The following is a 10,518-nucleotide window of genomic DNA, read 5'->3' as shown; positions in this document are numbered from 1 at the left end:
CCAGGACCCTTCAGTCCGCAGGCCAACGCTCCATCCACTGAGCCAAACAGGCCAGGGCAACAGGGGTTTTGTTAGCAGGGAGGTTGCTAGTATGGCAGCTACCTGACAACACTGGAGGCAGCTATCACAGCAAAAACTATGGGCACATGCAAGAGAAAACGTAGGTTAACTATTTGTAAAATAAGCAACACATTTTTTCTTTCTTTACAAAAAGCCCCATGTTTCAAACCATTGATTTATTAAGTCTCTTAGGCTGGATGTCGGATGGCTCGGGATATCCACGTGTGTTTTATGTGGTTTAATAAAGACAAACGCATTAGCAGCTCGTCAAACATTCTGTTTGGATTATGTCACAGGTGCCTCCTTGTGAAGTAGCAATAATATCCAAGGCCATCTTATGTTGGAGGACAGCTTTTCTCATGGAGACATTTTAGTGTTTAGTAAGGACAGGCTTTGCTAGCTATCATTTAAGGATTGTTGGTGAATTAGGAAGGGCTTTATGTGTGCTATAATGTCCTACAGGCCAATGAAGGGAGCAAATACAATGGCCAAATGATTGTACTAGAATGTGTCCACTTAGCTTTAAGGAGAGGAAGGCTGGCAATTTTTGTTACCTTGGGGCAGGTTCTCCTGTGTCCAGAGAAAATCCAGGGTGTAGAGGCCCAACTATCCTGGTGGAAGCCATAGCCAAAGACTTGTACCATATTACCATTGGGTCCCATTTGAGGTTACCCAATAAATACTTACGTGGTGTGGCCAGTCAGTACCAAACCAGTTATTACCCTTAATGTGACAGAATGACTATCTAGTTCCAGGTTATCCATCCATTTCCCTGGTCTGAGTTGCTTTTGTATTTCATTGGCAATCTGGCATCCTTGCAAATATGTCATCCCACCCTGGCACTATACTAGCTGTTATTTCTCTGCATCCAATCTGCTATATCTGCTAGAAGAAGGTCTATTGCTAGGGTTCGCACCCAAACTAAGGAATCTAGTTCCTGATTTCCAGAGCTATCAGAATCTTATAAGCTGGGATGTGGCAAACACTGAGGACTACCTGAGTCTCTTGCAGGTGAACCCAAATGTCTTCTCATGTATCCCGACCCCACAAGGGCTTATTCATGATCATCCATCCCTTAGCTTCTTATTGTCCAAGTCATAGGGTTAATCTCTTTAGAACAGCCCCACTGTGAGTGCAACGGGTTAACAGCCAAGCCACATGAGTGGTCACAAAGCAAAATGCTCTGAGTTCAGGCTACTGGCTACTGTGGTTCATTCCTGTTTCCATCCAGATGGTGTCAGTGTTGGGTTGAATAGCGACTCTAGTCCATGTGGGTGAGTTGCCCCAACTAGACCCATCTGCCTACCAAGCATCAATGGGAATTTCCTTCATTCCTTTTCTTCCAGCCCCCGGGTCTGCCTGGATATAGGGACACAGGCATTTGGCAAATCTACATACCCTACAGGGCCTAGTAGCACTTGCATTTCTAGGAGCCACTGGCAGACAAGGTGCTCATCTGCTGCAAATGAGATTGCTGTTTAGCCAGCATGGGAGTTTGAGCCGTGGTAGAGGTGGGTCAATGGAACATGGAACATAGTCTCAGCCCACCCCTGATAGGAAGGGAGGCTTGTATCATGATATGCTGTTTCTTCGTGAAAGGCTCTACCTTAGAAGAGCACCGTGTACACTGTTAGGAGCTGTTGCTCTATGGGGGTAAATAGGGTTGTATGCCCCCTTCCAGACCTTGGGCCAAAATCCTAGGCGTACTCTTTCATGTTGTCTGTCATAGTGAAACAGGAATTTTTAGGGGTAAAAGGGGACCAGTTTAGGAAATTTTGGAAATTAAGGAGACCATGGAGAAAGCACAGGGCTGCAGAGCAGCAGAAGGTATATTTCCATAGAATAGGGAAGCTGAAAGCTGCAACAGGTACATTTCCATAGAATGAGGGAGCTGGGAACAGCAAAAGGTCTATATTTACAAAATAAAGGGAAGGAAGCCCTTCATCCAGAAGGAGAAGAAGAAAGCCCAAAGGGAATAGGAAAATAATAAGGGGGTGGAGGGAGGAGGACCTCACATGTCCCATGTGAGGTTCAACCTTTGAGCCCTGAAGTTACTGTAGTAACCAGTCCAAGGAATAGTGACCAATCAGAGGGGATATCAAGGCACCAGGATCTGCATCCTTCATAAGCCATAGGGAAAAGGAACTCAGTGGGACTCTTCCCCCTCCCTATGTAGGAGTCTTCACTTATACTTTAATAAATCTCCACCTTTGTTATATCACCTCTGTCCGTGGATTTATTCTTTGACTCCGCAGACAAAGAATCTGGGACATCCTGCCCAAGGGAACACCGAGTGTTCCAGTCCAAAAATTCTGTTTCATTAGTGCCCAATCCATACCTTCCAGCGCCACATCGAACTCAAATGGCAGCAGTGCTTGTGAGAATCTCAGAGCTATTCTTGCCTTTTCAAAGGCGGCATGTTGTTCTGATCCCCAATCCCATGTGTGCACTATCTTAACCAGGCATTATAACGGATGGAGACACTGCGCCATATGGGGAATAAAAGTCCTATGAAGCCCCCAAATTACTACCAATACTAGCATCTATTGTATGTTCTTAGATGTTTATAGGCTTGCATCTTATCAATCACAGCTTCTGAGACAAAGTGCGTCTTATCTGACCCAACAGCTTCCCAAAACTACAGCAGTGCCCAGCTTTGAATTTTCTGTGGGTTCACTGCTCATCTTCTCCTTCGCAGATGTTCCGGCAAAGTCTAGTGTCCTGTGGCCTAGGCAAGTCTTCTCATGTTAACATCATCTTATCGAGGTCATGGGACCATTTTACTGATGTGGGGAAGGAGAACGCGGACAGGCCTCAGGCTAGCATCCCAGGACATATTGTGGGGCTATTAGGTAGCCTTGGAGAAGCACTTGGAAAGCCCATTGTTGCCCCTCCCAGGTGAAGGTGATTTTATCTTGTGACTCAGTGGCCAGAGATATATTGAAATTTTTTTTTTCTAAGTCATTATAGCAGGACACATTCCAATGTGCCTAAAATGGTGAAAATGTAAGGCACAGACTCATGGATGGGAGACATCACCTTAATCAATTCTTAGTAGCCCACAGTCATCTGCCAGGAGACACTGGGCTTTTGTACCAGCATTCCAGGCTGTTGAAAGAACTGTGGGCAGAGCACACAATACCCACTCCAGGTAGCCTTGGATAATTTCTCTTATTTTGTTATGTTCCCCTCCCCCAGGTGATTTAATATTGTTTGACAGTTACTGTCTTCATGGTTGTGGTAGATTTACTGGCTCCCAGTTGACATTTCCCCTCAGCATTTGTTTGATTGCTCTAACCCAGAGATAGAATTCAGTGCTAGAGATATGCAAAGTTTGACTTTGTAGGATATCAATGCCCAATATGTCCTCAAGTATTGAAAAGAGAAAACTGCATTCTTGTGTGGGAGAACACCCAATTTGTAGAGTCAAAGCTATTTACTCTCTGCAACCATTGATGGTGCCAAGAGGGCCAGAAAACTTCGGAGGGTTACAATGTATTAGAGCAGCGGTTCTCAACCTGTGGGTCATGACCCCTTTGGGGGTCGAACGACCCTTTCACAGGGGTCACCTAAGACCATCAGAAAACTTTTTTTGCTGACTCTCTAGCCCTCTCCCTTCTTCACTGTAAAAAAAAATCAATAAAATATATTTTAAAAAAATAATAATAATTTTATGGTTGGGGGTCACCACAACATGAGGAACTGTATTAAAGGGTCGCGGCATTAGGAAGGTTGAGAACCACTGTATTAGAGCATATTGAGCTCCAGGGTCAACCAGAGCCCTCACCTGTTGTTTGTTTCTGGGGAACCAGGAATAGTGAGCTAAACATAAGGCCTCCAGTTGTCTCCGAGGGCCCTCACCTGGGAGGGCCCTCACCTGGGGGCAATCTTGGCCTGCGGTTTACACCCTGCGTCCTGGGAGGCACTTATCCCTAATAGGGCTATATCCCTAAGGCCTTTGCTGGAGCAGGCATGGCATCAGGGATGGGTGGGACAGGTCTGAACTCCTGTTTAGGTTCTAAGGCTTTCCACAGGCTGACCAATGCAGGGTTGCTGGCCTATCTTTTCAGGTGGGATCTCTGCAGCAAGGATGTCAAACCACATTTGTTTGGGGGTTACTTTTATGAACTCTTTAAGGCTGATGGGGTAGCCTTTTTGCTTTCTGAGCTCCCTCTCTGTAGTGAGTCTTTCCCACAGCCTAAACCCATTCCTGAGATTTTTTCAGTGTCCCCAAGATCAGCAATGGATTCCCTAATATCATAAATGTTTTGTTCCATAACTGGGGTCAGCATGGATGCCAATGCCCCATACCAGGATCTTGGCATGGACTGGAATTGTTTGGCTTGAGTCCTGCTGCAAACATAGCCCTATTAGGGCCTTCAAAGATAAGGGCATGGATGCCTGTCTCATTCCCAGCTCCCTAACAAGTTCTCCTCTGTATTTTCAGGGATGCTTGTGCCCCCATCCTCAACTCATGCATGAATCGCACGTGCCTCCCCCAGTGCTATGTATCCCGTGGCCCGCCTGCACCTCGTCTTCTGTCGCCCAACCAACCCAACACCTGCCACTTCTTCTAACGCCACTTCTTCAAAATAGAAATCGCCCAGGCCGAAAACCGGCTTCTGCGCATGGGCCACGAAGTTTCAATTGCACTGTACGTGTGCACCCACATGTGGTATTTTGTGGAAGAGCCACAGTCAAGGGGCCAAAGAGCCACATGTGGCTCTCGAGCCACAGTTTGCCAACCACTGCCCCAGGAGATCCTTCTCATTGGGCCAAACCTCTCTTCAGGCCAGAAGAACCCAATCTATAAAGGCTTGGAGTGCTTTGAATCCCCCAATCACCATGCTGATGCTGCTGGAGGGCAGGGTGTGTGGTGATGTTGCTCATTTCTTCTGCCACCTGCCCAGTTAGAGAGGTGCCATCTCCCCCTATATTTCAAAGCCACACTAACCATGCCTGGCAATGTTCCTTGGCCTTTTGTTAGAACTTGGCAGCTCTATCAGTAAGCTTAACAAGAGGACAGTCTCTCATCGCGAATGTTTCCTGAGTTGCGGGCTGCCCTGCTGTCAGGGATTGCTGTTGCTGTGCTTTCGTTTTCCTTTGTCTTAGGGGTTGGAGTGCGCAGGGCATTTTGTCTGTTTTACTGCCAATCACAACATCTTGCACTTGTTCTCCTCACTTTCCCAGGGATTCCACCGCTTAGTGTCCCAATTAGGCTCTGTCAGAAGTGCTCAGACTTCAGTACACATTGGCTTATGCCCCTCTAGCTTTGCAAAATCAGCACGCTAAGGTCTCCAACTTATTATCTTGTTTTCCCACCTTGCCTGCCAGCCTCGAAGCTAACAGACTAGTGGACAACCATACATGTGTCGCTAACCTCAGCTCTTCTTCCAACTTTCTAACCCAGGCCAGCTCACTGTGGCAAACATTTTCCCCTTTGCCAGGATGTTATGTGCAGCTCCTCAAACAAGTGCATTAGATCAGCCAGCATTTCGGGGTGGCCCCACGTTCAAATGGCAGTCCGCAAGCATCTGACATACAGGCCACCCCTTCCCACAGGGAGATCAAAGGCCAGCTCGGGATTTCCACTGTGAAGGCCTCTTTCCCAAGGCTCATTTCTTGGGTCTCCAGGCTGTTTTGCCAATTGTTGATTCACACTCTCAGGAGTTTCCCGGGTAACATCTGACACTAGCTGCTGCACATGAAGGGCAATGAGAGACCAAACAATGAGGCAGGTCACCGCAGAATGGTAGGTGGCAGGTTTAATCAGTAAGGGAGCTAACCTTGGAGGCTTATCTTGGGTGACTGCAAAAGGAGTAGGTCACCACACCCACCCATCAGAATCTTAAAAGTTTATACAGAGGCATTAGCTGAATTCAGTCAGGTATGCTATCCAGATGGTCTCAACAACACTGAAGAAATTAGAAGAATCTCAGAATAGCCCTCCCTGGCCAGGGTGGCTCAGTTGGTTACAGCGTCATCATCTTGTGTACCAATGTTTCCCTCTTTCTCCTCTCTCTCTCTCTCTCTCTGTCTCTCTCTCCTTTTTTTCTCTCTCTTTTCCTCTCTCTCTAGAACCAGTGAAAACATATCCTCAGGTGAGGATTTTTTAAAAAAGGTCAGAATAAGTGTAAATAGACTGTGTTCATAGATTAGAAAACAGTGGAAATTCATCAATATCTCCGAGTCAATCAACAAAAATGTTCAATAACATTCCAATTATAATTGCAGCTGAATTTTTAAGGAATGCAACAAGCTGTCTCCAAAATTTCAACAGAAAAATGAATGTCAAAAAATACCTAAGTGTACTTTGAAACAGAAGAGCAAAGACTGATGACTTGTCCTGTCAGATATTGACAAAGTTCCAAACCACAATATTAAAACAGTTCCATGCTGGCTCAGGAGCAGCTCAGAAAAAGACCATTTATGTGAGAACTTGATATATGACAAAGATGCCATCATAAGGTAAACAAAAAGGAACGGATTGTTTATTAGATAGTGTTGCCAAGACAACTCCCTAAATCAAGGAAAACAGAGTCAGGCCCCTACCTTAAACTATGTGCAAGATAGACCCCAGATGGATTAAAATCCACTTTTGCAAGGTAAAGCCATGATGCTAATACAATAAAATGAAAAAAATATTTTTGCAAAATAAAACTTTTTAAAAAGTTTTAATTACAGTTGGTATACAATGTTATATTAGTTTTAAGTGTACAACATAGTGATTAGACATGAAAGGAAACATTTTAAACAATATTCCTAACTTAAAAGAACAACAAAATTATATGGATTTGATTACATAATAATTCAAGATTTCTATTTATAAAACACTATAGACAAAGTTATAGAAACATAAAAGACTAGTAGAAAATACCTAGATTCACCAAAATCTGGGCAAATCAATAGGAAAACAATAGGCAACCTAATTAGAAAACAAGAAAATAATTTGAATAAACAACTTATGAAAAAGAATGCCCTAATAACTGATCAGTAGAGATGCACAAACTCCCCAGTAATCACAGTTAAAACAAGTTAAATTATCTCTTATTGAAATGGCAAATATCTGCATGAGAATTTATAGAGAAAGCAGCTCTAATATATTGTTGGTAGAGCTGTAAAGTAAAGCCATTCTGATAAAAAATCTGGTAAAAATTAGCAAAATAAAATATATGCATGTACTATGTCCGAACAACCCAACTCTGGTATAAATAGAGGGTCCAGGTAAATTTCTCACAAAGAGTTATTTTATTCCTTTATCACAACAATTTAACTGATTTTGGTTCTTGTGGCTCAGGTAATATTTATGTGTATTGTGTCTGTGTGTTTGTGTATGATCAGGGGAAAAACAAGAAGTTTCTGTGCCTCCTGAACAGATGTTGTGAGTTGGACACTACAGGAGAATAGAAAAGAGAAAAAAGACTTGATTTAGGCTGAGAAAGAGTTAGATCCCTTGTGAGTAGAATGAGAGAGAGGGATGGGTTTCCCTCACTGGAGAAGAGCTATGCTCCACTCTCAAGCAGCTGGCCGGCATTGGTAAACACATTAATCTGGAGGCAACACTTAATGGTTTATTGAACACTTACTATGTGCCTAGCAATATAGCAGGCTGTGTATTAGTTAGGAAAACAAAGATAAATAATAAAAATATGTAATATGTTAGGTGAAATCATTGATAAGGGGGGAAAAAGAAAGCAGTGAAATGACACATGAAATATTAAAGAGGTTTAAAATTTTAGCAATGAGAAGAACGGTTTCACCAAGAAAAGTAAAGACCTAAAGAAAGTGAATGAGCTAGCCATGGGAATTTAGAGATGGGAGACAGGTATCCCAGGCAGAGGAAATAGAAAATGCAAACCCTCTGGATGAGGACTTTCTAGAGTGGTTGAAAACTGTGTGGGGTTCAGTGTGGCTTGTAGAGGAGTGAGAGAGTATAGGGAATGATGTCAGACAAGTAATAGAGGCCTAGTGCAGGTGGCTCCCCCTGCCCTTTTTGAAAATCTGAGTGAGAAGGGAAAAGATTAAAATAATTAGACTCTGTGTGTTTAATGAAGAATTAACTGAAGAAGGTAGGTGTAGAACCAGTGAGACCAGTTAGCAAGCTATGGAAATAATCCACAGCAGGATGATGTGGGCATGGAGCCAGGTGATGGCAGCAGGTATAATGGAGAAACGGTCAAATTCTAGATGCGTTTTGAAAGTGAATTCAATAGGATTTCTTCTTGAGCAACCCTGGATAAATCAAGAGGACCCCCTGAACACCTGGAGGAAGAAGTTGCTAATAACTGAGACAGAAAAGACTTCAGAGGAGCTGGTTTTGGTGCGTTGGAGCGCCCAGGTTGTAGTACATGTTAACTTTAAGATGCTTATTTGTCAACTCAGTGGAGTTGACCAATATGAAGTTAGATATAAGGGCCTAGAGATCAATGAAGGAGTCCAGGGTAGATATAAAAGTGGAAGTCATCAGCATAAAAGTAGCATTTACTACCATGAGACTCAAAGTGATAGCCTATAGAGAGAACGTACATAGACAAACTAAATTTTCAAGGTCTGAGCCCAGTGCTCAATATAAAGGACTAGATAGAAACAAACAGCAAAGAGACTTTAAAAGGGCATCCAGGAAGGAAAGAATTAAAAAACAAAACAAAACAGGTGAAACTGAAGTCCTAGAAACCAAGTGAAAACATTTTTCAAAGAAGAGAGATTTATAAATTATCAAATGCTGCTGCTAACTCAAGTGAAATGAAAGTGGCAAAATTACCTTTAGATATAGCAACATGAAGGTCACTGCAACCTTGATAAAAACAGTTTTAGTGAGAATAGGGGAGAAAATATTAATTTATTTAGTTAACATGACCTCATCTTAGGTTTATGAACACAGCACCTAGTAGAGAACTTGGCATATAATACATATTTTTTTTAATAAACCAGTGCACTTAAAAGTGGCTACCTCTGAGGAGCATTTCCCCCTTGGTTTAAATTTGACAACTTGAGTTATATGCGCCTAATGTTAGTTAATTTAGTTTGGAGTTTCAGTTGTTAATTTCCTTCTAAATTGCAGGATATTGAAATAATTGAAGCAATTTTATGAATTAGATTTTTCAAGAGTTTGCTACACTATTTCCTTCTTTCTAGGGGATTTTTCTCTTTCTCTCTCCCGTTTGATGTATAGGGCCATTTAAGTCCCTCTGCATTTCTAGAAAACCAAAACCCCAAATCTAAGCCTGTTGAACCTCTTGTCACACAAGTATTTGAAAGAATGGTACTTAAGGGAAATAGAAAATGACACTTTTCCCCTCATCTTTTGAAGACAAAATGATCCACCACCCCCCCACCCCCCGCCTTTAGTTCTACCAAAAGAGATCCCCAGCACATTTCCCTTAGCTAAAGCTTTAAAGTGTAAAAAACTCATCAAACATCTTTTCCTCTGAGACAATGTCATCTGAGTTCAAAGGATATACACAGCTCTGCAAAACTGCTGTCTTGTTTCAGTGATAAGGCCTTGGCTTTCATTTTATGTTTGATTCCAGGAAAATCAAATCTGTTTTTGTGTACACTATACCTATAACTAAATCAGGAAATTAGGAGAAATAATCTATTTCTACAGACAACTGGGGGGGGCGGGGAGAAGTTTCCAGTTAAAAAAAATCCTAAAATGACTTTTTACATTTTCACTCAAGATATGCATGTTTATTAAGTCTGAAAAACAGATATTTATCCTTCCCCACAATGAACAAAACCTGTACTGTTGCTCTTGGGAAACAATATTGTTTTCTTATTATGGTTAACTCTTTAGAGACCCTTTATTACCTAACTAGGAGGTTGAGGGCAATGCTTTGTTTGCATGTTTTTCTCCAAATCTGGACAAAACTTCTGTACCATAATGATTAGCAATTAAAAAAAAATTCAGTTCCATCCAAGGACCTACTGAATTAAAATTTCTGGGCACGGACACAAAAAAATCTTCACTTAAAAAAATCTTAAGACATGCAATTTTATCTCAGCATAATTAATTTGTTCAATATAGTAATGCTCAGAATAATACTTGAGCTTTAATTCATTATTTTTTTGCACATTTAAAGATAGTCTGCAGATATTATGAAATAAACTATATTTCAGTAATACTCGGCAATGAAGAATTAACAACCTCCTCACTGAAATTCAGTTATAACCATTCAGCAGGGTTATTGGGCAAATTGGTTACTTCTTTCAAAGAAAATATGTAGTTGTAAATATTTTTTTTCTCTTTAAGTCTCTATATATCTTGGGTAAAATAAAAATATTAAGCTGCTCCGCCAAGCCCCTTACCTGTCTCTGGGTTTGGCTCGCATTTTTCTCCTTAGGCCTTTCTCCTTGGAGTAGAAAAGACCATGGAAATCACAAGGCAGGTTGGGGATTAGAAAGAACCAGGGGAGCAGGAGGAAGAAGATGGCGGCGATATAGGCAGACGCGTCCCAG

General features: G+C 42.1%; 1 long non-coding RNA gene across 1 annotated transcript in view; it reads left to right on the top strand.

Annotated features, from left to right (window-relative positions):
• The window catches only part of LOC107183904, a 6,619-nt gene extending 2,551 nt beyond the window's left edge, over positions 1-4,068 (top strand). The window contains exons 3-4 of the long non-coding RNA XR_001514726.1: positions 1,672-1,680; positions 4,058-4,068. This is a non-coding gene — a long non-coding RNA (uncharacterized LOC107183904). The remainder of the gene's footprint in view (positions 1-1,671; positions 1,681-4,057) is intronic.
• The last annotated feature ends 6,450 nt before the right edge of the window (positions 4,069-10,518 follow it).

This window comes from Myotis davidii, unplaced genomic scaffold (genome assembly GCF_000327345.1).
Source record: "Myotis davidii unplaced genomic scaffold, ASM32734v1 scaffold560, whole genome shotgun sequence".
Lineage (NCBI taxonomy): Eukaryota > Metazoa > Chordata > Mammalia > Chiroptera > Vespertilionidae > Myotis > Myotis davidii.
This window is presented reverse-complemented; position numbering and strand designations above follow the sequence as displayed.